Source organism: Panthera uncia (genome assembly GCF_023721935.1).
Source record: "Panthera uncia isolate 11264 chromosome A1 unlocalized genomic scaffold, Puncia_PCG_1.0 HiC_scaffold_17, whole genome shotgun sequence".
Lineage (NCBI taxonomy): Eukaryota > Metazoa > Chordata > Mammalia > Carnivora > Felidae > Panthera > Panthera uncia.
In genome coordinates this window covers 2,741,446-2,752,830 of record NW_026057577.1, presented here as the reverse complement: position 1 = coordinate 2,752,830, position 11,385 = coordinate 2,741,446, and the positions used below count along the sequence as shown (strand labels likewise).

General features: G+C 32.6%; 1 pseudogene; it reads left to right on the top strand.

The window, feature by feature from the left end:
• Positions 1-7,806: 7,806 nt before the first annotated feature.
• LOC125934800 (olfactory receptor 2L2-like) lies at positions 7,807-8,735 on the top strand (annotated as a pseudogene).
• Positions 8,736-11,385: the final 2,650 nt, after the last annotated feature.

The following is an 11,385-nucleotide window of genomic DNA, read 5'->3' as shown; positions in this document are numbered from 1 at the left end:
TGATTTTGAAAGATATATATTATCCATTGACAAAGGAAAGGTACACTGTGTCTAGAGCCTATAATGCACTCCCTGCCAATGGGAAAGATTGCAGATAAATAAAGACTGCTTTGGTATAGTGCATGTAACATAGATTTTATTCTACAAAAATAGAGCTGTTTTCATGCATGCATATGATGAGGTCACATAGATGATCCTATCGAGTTAATTCTTTTGGAATTATATATTATTGACTGGAATGAAATCATTCCAGATTTAAGGTTGTCAGTTTAGAAAAAGAGTGACATAATCTATGTGAGAGTTGTCCAAGTTCAGATTAGAAGATTTAATGTGGAGTTGGAGTTGCATTTTTTACAATAGAAAGTGGTATTGGGGTGCCTGGGTGGCTCAGTCGGTTAAGCATCTGGGTCTTGATTTAGGCTCAGGTCATGATCTCATGGTTCATGGCAAGAGCCCAGTGTTGTGCTCCATGATGAGTGGAACCTGTTTGGATTCTCTGTCTCCCTCCTACTCCACCCCTCCCCTGCTCACCAATTCTCTCTCCTTCTCAAAAATAAATAAATTTTTAAAAAGTGGTTTTGGAGCTAGTTCATAAACATACTCTCTGGATAGGAGGAAATGAGGGTCTTTGTAAGAGACAGGTTTAAGTCATATTGGGAAAGGCTTTAGATGGGCTCACATGAAATTCAATGAATGAAGCTCTCATGTGGCCACCAATCAGCAATAACATTTCCTTTTTCTTCCTTGGATTGGGGACTAGGATTATTTTGTCAATGAGTACAAAGTGGTTTAATGGTTCCCAAGGTAAACTTATTATTGCTTATGCACATTTTTCCCTTTATATGAGTCTGTCATTTCTAATTAAATGATTTCTTGCCTAGATTTTATTCAAAAGTATCAGAATTTATAATAAAAGTCAAATAGTAATGACTAAATATATCTGTCTATGGAAACGGTAATATATTTCCTAATGTAAATGACACCTTCTGGAAATAATTTAGGTATTCATAAGTAGAGTGGAGATATTATGATTATTTTTAACACAAATTTTCCCAATTGTACACCTTTATGTGTTTAATTTTTGCATTAAAAAAAAGAAAAACTCTTTGTATACCACTAAATTTCCAGTTAAATAATAATTATACCTGTGTTATCATCATAGGATGTTTTTTGAAAACATTGAAACATTTTGGGAACAATGTCACTGAGAAATCTAAGAATGACAGGTGTGTGGATAAAAAAAAGATACGATGGTAACTTTGTAGATTTTAGTGGCAATGGTGCTGATAAAAATGCTAAAAAATGTTACAGACTGTTCACTGATCACTCATGCAGCTCACAGTTGAAATATCCAGTATAAATTATCCCATTCAATCTTGTAACAACTTATCTTTTCCCCAAGATTTATTGAGGTATAATTGACAAAAATTGTGTGTATCTAAGGTGTAAACTGGATTTAAGATACTTACATATTAAAATAACCACTACAGGGGCGCCTGGGTGGCTCAGTCGGTTAAGCGGCCGACTTCAGCTCAGGTCATGATCTCACAGTCCCTGAGTTCGAGCCCCGCATCGGGCTCTGTTCTGACAGCTCGGAGCCTGGAGCCTGCTTCAGATTCTGTGTCTCCCTCTCTCTCTGACCCTCCCCTGCTCATGCTCTGTCTCTCTCTGTCTCAAAAATAAATAAACGTTAAAAAAAATTTATAAAAAATAAAATAACCACTACAATCAAATTACTAATTGACAAATCCATCAACTACCATACTACCATCTGGTGACATCTACTCTAATAGAAGATTTCAAATATACAACGTTATTAACTACATTTAAATTGCTGTACAATAGATCTGCAGAACTATTCATTAGGTATAATGGAAACCGTAGCATCTGACCCACATCTTCCCATTGTCTCTCTCCTTAGTTGCTGACAACCACGATTCTGCTAATTCTAAAGGTTGACCATTTCAGATTCCACACGTCATTGTAACTAAACAGTGTCTTTCTGTGTCTGCTTGATTTCACTTATCTTGATGTACTCCACGTTCATCCATGTTGCTAGCGTTGTTTGAATATGTATATGTGTGTATATATATGTGTGTGTGTGTGTGTGTGTGTGTGAAATGTGTTTATACGTGTATGAATATTTATATATTAATATGTATATAAATATATATACTCACACATTTCATTTTGTTGTGATATTCATATATATTATATTTCATTTATCCATTATTTGTCAATGGACATATAAAGTTAATGTTCATACTTTAGATATTATGAATAAGACTGCAATAATAGTTACAGGAATGCAAGTATCTTTTCAAGTAACTGATTTCATTTCATTTCATTTAGATATATAATAGAAATGGGATTGCTGGATCATATGGTAGTTTTATTTCTAACTTTTTGATGAACTCCTATTTTTCATAATGGTTGTGCTAATTTATATTCCCATCAATAAGGCTCAAGTGTTCTCTTTTCTCCACATTCTCTTTAATTTCTTTATTTTTGCTTATACGCTTTCTAAATGGTGTAAAATTATATCTCATTGTGATGTTGATTTGCTGTACTTAGGAGGCACAGGCTCAGAGATTTGAATTCATTAATCCAAGTTTACATTTCTAGTAAGTGGCAGAACTAGAATCCAATCTAGCATTGGCTCAAAACTGTCTGCATCATGTCTTTACACTAAAGCAAATAAACATATCTTGTGTCTGAATCCAAACTCACAGTATATACTGGTGAATCATACATCTCTCAAAATATCTGTCTACCTACTTTCCTATTTGTCTATCAATGCTGATTCACCATTGTGGAATTTCATGAAAAAAAAAAAATATATATATGCTGTTATATGCACATTCAAATACTGTACATATTAGATCTCCTTTTACAATAAAATCCTCATGGATCACAAGTTCTATAACATTCTAAACATCTAAAAATACGCAATGCTTCAATATTTAATAAGATTATTATTTCCTTAGTCACTAAAGTATTATGACTTTTTGTTTGTTCTTTTTTAGTAGAATCTGCTATAGAAACATTAAAAGGGATGAAAATTTTATATATATCTCCAAGCAGAAATACTGTAGAGAACAATGCTTGGCTAGACTCCAGAAGACTCTCCTCTTGTCATCTGATTCAGTTAATGAAAGCCATTTCACAATCCTGTTAATTCTAAATACATGATAGGAATGGAAAAACAGTTACAATCTATGGACATGGAGATAAAAGTATACCCAATCTTTTTAAAGAACTAAGGTAGACTTTGTGGAACCAATAAGTTCCGGTTGTCTTAGGGGGGAAAAAATGTGATCTTTTATAGAACTTTTTGTTTACAGGTGAAGTAAGAAAGTTCCCTTTGGTAAAGTTCAGCACTCAAAATATTCCAGGGTTTTTGAAAAGAGAAAAAGCAACCCAAATTTACATGAAAACTAGTGAAGATTTTTTTTTTTTTACATTCAAATACTTTTAAAAGTGTAGTCTGATTCTTTATAAAATTTTCAACAAAGCAATGGAAAACTTCTTTGGCAAATGTATATTCTTGCTACAGCTATACAAATAATCAGACCAAATCTAATGTGACCAGACTATTTAATGATCTGAAAGATTTTTCTTCGAAATTAGTTTGTTTCAGAAGAAAATTCTATATTGTATAGTATCTAGAGGACACCTTTCCAGATCTGCCACTGGATCACTCTATAGTTTTAAATAATTTACTTCTAATCACTTGGAATCCATGTTTCATCTTTATAATAATGAACCTATATTGAAAAATCTATTTATTCTGTAAATATGTGAATCAAAAAAGTGACATGCTTTACAAATGTTGTTTGCAATTGAATACAAACGTGGGAAACATGAGAAACATAATACATACAAGCTAAATAATGCCTAATATATTAATTAAATTAAATTAAAATGGTAATATGGAATTTATTTTTAAACTGGACATAAGAGAATTTCCTTCACCATGATGTAGGAATGAACTGAATATATACATTTATAACTTGATCTACAGAGGAGATAATAGAGAGGAGGACATTTCTTTGTAAACAAAATCACCCAAGGACACTGATATTGGGGCAAAACATGGATTAGAATTCATTTAGAAGACCTGGGAGTGATTGAGAGGATCTGGGAGTGCTGTGGGTATTCTCTACCTCATGGATTAAAGTTGTATTGCTGCAGGGAGCAACTGGAAATATAATTAAAACATCAAATTAGAGGAAAGAGGAAAGATATTGAAATGAAGAAAATATAGGCACTTATCCAATTCATTTGGTCATTAAAGGAACTTACACACCTTCTTGACTCTCTTGCATCTATAGTAAATTTTATTTTAATAGCTTTATATTTTTCTTTTTATTTCTCTTTTAGTTTTGAGCAGCTAAAAATATTCTTTTATTTCATAACTGTTACCAAAATTTTTAGTTATAAGATTAAATTAAAATAAAAATTAATATATAAATATTTTAATCTATCTACCAAGCATTTAAATTCAGGCAGAAAATCCCTGAAACTTGATTTATCATCTGCAAACATCCATAGCCATATTTATGGCTATATCAACCTCAAGAGTTGATTAAAGGATTAAAGAAAATTGATTCTTGGTACAAATCTTGACACATGTTAGGTCCTACCCAGTGGAGATGGCCACTGAAAGTGTATAGTTCTATTTGTTCTACCATGTATGGACCTTGTTTGTGTTCAAGGTTTAGTTCTCCAACTCACCTAGAAACCATTTGTGTCCCTTTTTCTCCACTGCATATTGCCAGTAATGCTGAGGACCAAACCAAAGTTTTAGTGAAATTTAAAAGATTGAAGCAGGTGCAATTTTTTCCACATGGTATGTAAATAGATTAGTTTTCATTATTTCACTGGGTAAAATCAAAATAAAAGGGAAATGATCTTATCATTTTACCTAAAAAATATAGTTCTTTACTTTAGATCTTGAAACAGGTATTTAATAGCTATGGTGGCTTTCTTGTCAGATGCAAAACTTCTTTCAATGATATCACATGGCAAGTTATTTAGCATGTAAGAACAAAGGAAGATAGATAATCAAAATCACTGCCTTAGCAGTCATGTGATATGGCATTATTTTTGTTCTGTGTTGTTTTTTCTCATGATTAAACAGAAATAATCCTAACTACCTCATGGAATTTTTGTCATAACTGGCCCTGTATAAAATATAAAAGATAGAAGTAGTAACAATGTTAATGTCCTTGGTAATTACAATTATTACATTTTCAATCTGGTTGATAATTAAAACTACTAATCCAAATTATAGCCATGATATCAGTCTAATATGCTCTTCTCATGCCTATCCAAATGCCACTTTATAAACAAAGCTAGATCTCCCAGTATTTCCTTTGCACATTGACAGTAAGCACACAATAATTGAAAATCAGTTGTTTCACATAGACCCTAACCCTGCTGCAAGTACTTCACAGTGGATTTGGAGATTCACATCTGCACTAATTTTACTATGTAAATTAGGAACTGAAATTACTTTTATATCACTTTAATATGTTATACAAATAATGTATGGACATGGCATCAACAAACCACAGAGTTGAATGATGGTCCCATAACCCACTCCTGTTGAAACCCAAAGCTAATACTTCAAATTAGTTTACAATCTTTTCCAATACTTCCTGTGTTTTAAACAATATGCTTATCTTCTAATGCTTTATTCTTAAATCCCAAATACCAAGACCATAATTTGTAATTTAGGCCACTGTGGATTAAGTCTCACCTCCTCCCTATATCATCAACCTTTTCTCTCCTCCCACCTCTAGCCCCCCATTCTCTCAACAGAGTTACATCCAACTTTATGTTTAAGGACATGCATTGATGGTATTGTTCCATCTTCTAGAATTTATTGTTTGCATATAAAATATATAACATCATTAAGAAACATGAGTTTGTTTTATTTATACTACTGGATATATTTATTCTCATATTATCATAATTTCTCTCAATAAGATTTTAGAGCACCTATTTAGCTTATATTAAGAATTACCAAGAAACTGTTTTCAAGAAACTAGTGTTTTCATGAAAATTCCATTTGATAAATTAATTCTAGTTTATTTTTCTGTGTTCTTTGCATCCTCTTTGAACATTGTAGTTCATGTATAATGGTTTCTAAAATTGTTTTGTATAACATGTAAAATAAGTAAATATTTTGTCAAAAATAAATTGATGTCATATGCATTTATAAGAATATCCATAAGTATATGTTGGGTCATTTTATACTATTCCTCATTCTCTTATCATTCTAATATCAAATTTTATGTTCCATTGTTGCACTATTTCTGGTTAATTTCATCAATTGATTGTTTGAAACTTTCATTAATTTTTATGTTAATTATTATCCTTTTTATTTCCAGAAGTCTTTTATTGATATTTGGCACTTCAGTTTATATAGAACATGATATTTTTTACTTATATTTAACAAATTCTCATTTTTCTCTGAAGACATCAGATTTTTTTGAAATGTTTTCTTGCATTTATCCCAATCATTTTAATTCAGTGTCTGTGTGTAAAGGTGTGTGTGTGGGTAGGTGGGGGTGTGATTACATCTGTCTTTCATGTAAAGCCTTCCTCAAGAATTTAATGGCTTTAGTTCTAGAAGAGCATTAGAGACTGAAGAACTACTATCCATTCTAGGTATAACATACTGAGCTTACTCACTGATGGTATTCCTCTGGAGAAGATTCCCACCACTCATTTCCACGTAGAATACTCTCAAAATGACATTTTGCCTTCTCCTTTTATGTTTCTTAAAGTTTTTTTTTTCCCAAAAAAGTTCTTAACTTTTTTTTTATCTCTGATTCCTTCCTCTTCTCTCTTTCCCAGTTTCTTTAAATTTATGCTGATTTTTTCTCATTATTATGTTAGTTAAGTTTAATGACAAAGAGGTGATACATATATGGATAAACTCTCATACTCATCTAGAAATAGAAAGAATTTTAAATAAGAAAAACAAGAGGGAAAAAGGACTGGGTAAGGAAAAGTGCCCTAAGGCCAATGCATAATGTTAAATAATTGCTGAGAAGCAGATGAACAGAATATGCATCTTTTCATAATGCTTGAGCAGAGTCATGTAAACTATAACAAATTCACAGAATAAGGTTTCATGGAAGGGGTTTCCTAAACTAGAGCATTTGAATGTTGAGGGGGGAAGAAAAAATATGCTTCATATAAACATATTTGACAATAATTATTAATTGTAGATTTCTAGGGGAAAAAGCAGATAATGATGCTTAGGATCTAGAAAGCTTGATTTGGCAAGATTTTGGAGGAAAACTAAAAAAAAAGAGTATGTGAGCATGACTGATAGGCTACTCTATTTTCAGAAATAGTGCTTAATTATAAAAGGAAAAATCATTGTCTAAGGGTCATAAAATGTATTCAGACATGGGTCTATAAGTTATGCATTTACATTGATTTACAATGAGTATATTATAAAACCTATAAGTTCTGATGTTGATATCTAAATTTATGTAGAAACATAAAACATATATATTTCAATAAAATCATTACAGAAATATATTATTCTTAGACATTTACAGATTTTTATGAAATATTTCATAGACATATGCATGTCCTATAAATATTTTATCTATGAAATTAAAACTGGCAGGTTTGTTTTATCAAAATATGTGTTAAGTTTTTTAAGAGTTACAATGTTTCATTAATAAATCACAGTTTGGAACAAAAATAATGAATTAACAAGAGCTTAATTTTCTGTACGTAATGCATGTTTCTCTTTAGGGAAAGCTAAATTAATGTCCCATGGAAAATAGTAACAAAACATCTACTGATTTTTTCTTATTGGGATTATCCCCACCATCAGGAATTGGCCTGTTCTTCTTCATTTTTGTTTTTCTCATTTTCCTAATGGCTCTTTGTGGCAACCTGTCCATGATCATTGTCATCCTCCTGGACATCCATCTCCACACACCCATGTATTTTCTACTTAGTTCTCCCTCATGGATCTGAACTACATCTACACCATTGTCCCCAAGATGGCTTCCAATTATCTCTTTGGAAACAAGTTGATTTCTTTCATTGGGTGTGGAGTTCATAGTTTCCTCTTCATTACCTTAGCTGGTGCAGAAGGATTATTATTGGCCCGTATGGCTTATGATCGTTATGTGGCCATTTGCTTTCCTCTTCACTATGCCATTCGTATGACAAAAAGAGTATGTGTGCTGATGATAACAGGATCTTGGATAATGAGCTCGATCAACTCCTGTGCTCACACTGTATATGCCCTCCATATCCCTTACTGTCAATCCAGAACCATAAATCATTTCTTCTGTGATGTCCCGGCCATGTTGACTCTGGCTTGCATGGACATTTGGGTCTATGAGTACACGGTGTTTGTGAGCACGACACTCTTCCTTGTGTTACCTTTCATTGGCATTGCATGTTCCTATGGCCGAGTTCTCCTCACCATCTGCCGCATACACTCAACAGAAGGGAGGAAGAAGGCCTATTCCACCTGTAGCACACACCTCACTGTGGTGACTTTCTACTATGCACCCTTTGCTTACACTTATCTACACCCAAGATCGCTGAGAACTCCAACAGAGGACAAAATTCTGGCCGTCTTCTACACCATCCTGACCCCAATGCTCAACCCCATCATTTACAGCCTGAGAAACAAGGAGGTGATGGGAACCCTGAGAAGATTGATTCAGAGGATCTGCTCTGTATAAGTGTCGACAAAGTTCTCATTAATCCTGCTGCTTTAGAAATACATCATTTTCACCTTTTACACTCATTGGGAACAATGCCATTCCAAGATTGAAGACAAAGATTATATTAATCTAGAAAATTAAGATAATTGACACTTGACAAATAAATTTTATATTCCCAATTACTCTATTATTGTGGGAGTTTTTCAATAAATATAAATGGCATATATTTCCCCTTAATATGTGGGTAATAAGATTTTATTAATACATTGAAATGAGATTGGAAACAGTCCAACTTGATGATATTATCCATTATAATAGTTCTAATATATTTACCATATCACCCCAAATAGATAAAATAGGACAAAAGAACAAGAAATGCTATAACATTGCCAGATTTATTTGAAATCAATGTAAACACACACACACACACACACACACACACACACATCAATGGATACGTAGGATACTTATGTTGTTTCCCTATCTTATCTTCTTAGCTATGGTGTATAATGCTGTAAGTGACATAGAGATCATATCTTTTACAAGGAGTATTGTTGTATTATTTGGATAAATATGCAGCAGTGGAATTGATGGATCATATGGTAGTACCATTCTTAATGTCATGGGAAACCTCCATAGGTTTCTCCATAATGACTGCACCTGTTTACATTCCCAGCAATAGTGAAGAGACTCCCATTTTCCCACATCTTCACCAACACTTCTTATTCCCTGTCTTTTTGATAATAGCTGTTCTAAATATTTAAGATGATATCTCACTGTGATTTGTATTTGCATCCTGATAACTTATGATATTCATTTTTTTGTATCTTTATCCATCTGATTATTCTTCAGAAAATGATCCTTCCTCACAACTCTGCAAATTTGTACTCTTTTTTTTAAATTTTGAATTATATGTGTTCTTTATATATTTTGCATACCAGCCCCTTTTCACACATATGACCTCCAAGTATATTTTCCCTATTCAATAGGTTGTCTTTTAATTTTGTTGATGGTTCTATTTGCTGTGCAAATTTTTAGTTTGAAATAGTCCCACTTGATTATTTTTACTTTTGTTCTTTTTGCCATTAGTGTAAGATAATATATTATATAATATATAATATAACATATATAATACATATACATATATAATATATTATATTATATATTATATTAATTATATTATATATGTTATATATTATATATGTTATATATATATATAATATATAATACATTTAATTATATAGACCTCTGTCTAGAAGTTAACCACTTGTTTTTTTCTAGAAATTTTATCGTGTCACTTTTTACATTTTATTTAGTCCATTTTATTTTATTTTATTTTGATTTTTATTTTTTTTTAAGTTTTTTATGTTTATTTATTTTTGAGAGAGAGAGAGAGAGACAGGGCATGAGCAGGGGAGGGGCAGAGTGTGAGGGAGACACAGAATCCAAAACAGGCTCCAGGCTCTGAGCCATCAGCACAGAGCCCAATGCAGGGTTCGAACCCATGAACCATGAGATTGTGACCTGAGCCCAAGTCGGACGTTCAACCGACTGAGCCACCCAGGCGCCCCTATTTAGTCCATTTTAAACTAATATTCGTGTAGAGTTTAAGATAATGTTCTAATTTCATTTTTTTTTTTGCATGTGGCCATCCACTTTCCCAACTGCAAATTACATAGAATATTTATTTATTGAATAGTCTGTCTTTTCTCCATAGTATATTCTTAACTTCCTTGTTGTAAATTAGTTGACAATATATTCATGGGTTTATTTCTGGTCTGGGCTTCCTTACTTTTCCTCATCTTTAGAATACACTGAGTGCCACAGTTCCATGCCATTCTCACCGTCTTTGCATCTCTTAGAGAAGTATGCATCCACACTTTCTCTACACTGTTTAGGAAGCACAGAAGTATTTTAGGATCGCTGTGTTATCTGGGATTTATAGGTTGTTTGGGATTCAGTACTTCTCTGATTTAACAGAGACTTATCTCAATATGTCTATCATCTGGTATTCACCCATGGTTGTTGTGGTTCCTTAAGGATAAGTTTGCCCTGAAATCACACCTACAGGTTCCATTGTATCCTATATTCACATTCTACTGAATTTTGAACTCAAATCTCCACATATATTGTGGGTAGTTCTGAGTTATGAACTAAAATGTCTTCATTTGCTATAGAAATTTAGATTAGTACAACCATATCTACACACCTAATAAAATGTTTTCCTCATTTTGCTGCACACATGTGTTTCATGCTGTAAGAATAAATATTTCTAATTGCCTGAGTACACCAGGGATAGTCTGCTCTTATATTCAAAAGCAAGTTTTTATTTTCAGCTTGGTAAAAGTAACTTTAATTTTTCCTAGTCAATCTAGACTAGGCTAAAAATTCAGTGCCAAAAATGCTCAGTAATTCTCTTGGTAGAAATTATCAATATATTCAGACTTCTGGTTTCTAGGTTTTCCCATAAGAAATCTGGGAATCTGCTGTTATTTTACCAAGTAAAAATGTAAACAGATTGAAATATTGAGAACTTTGTTTATATCCAGAAAATAAAGAAGAATAAATGCTCTGTCGGTTGAGCATCAGACTTTGGCTCAGGTCATGATCTCGTGGTTCATGAGTTTGAGTCCCACGTTGGACTCTGTGCTGACAGCTCAGAGCCTGG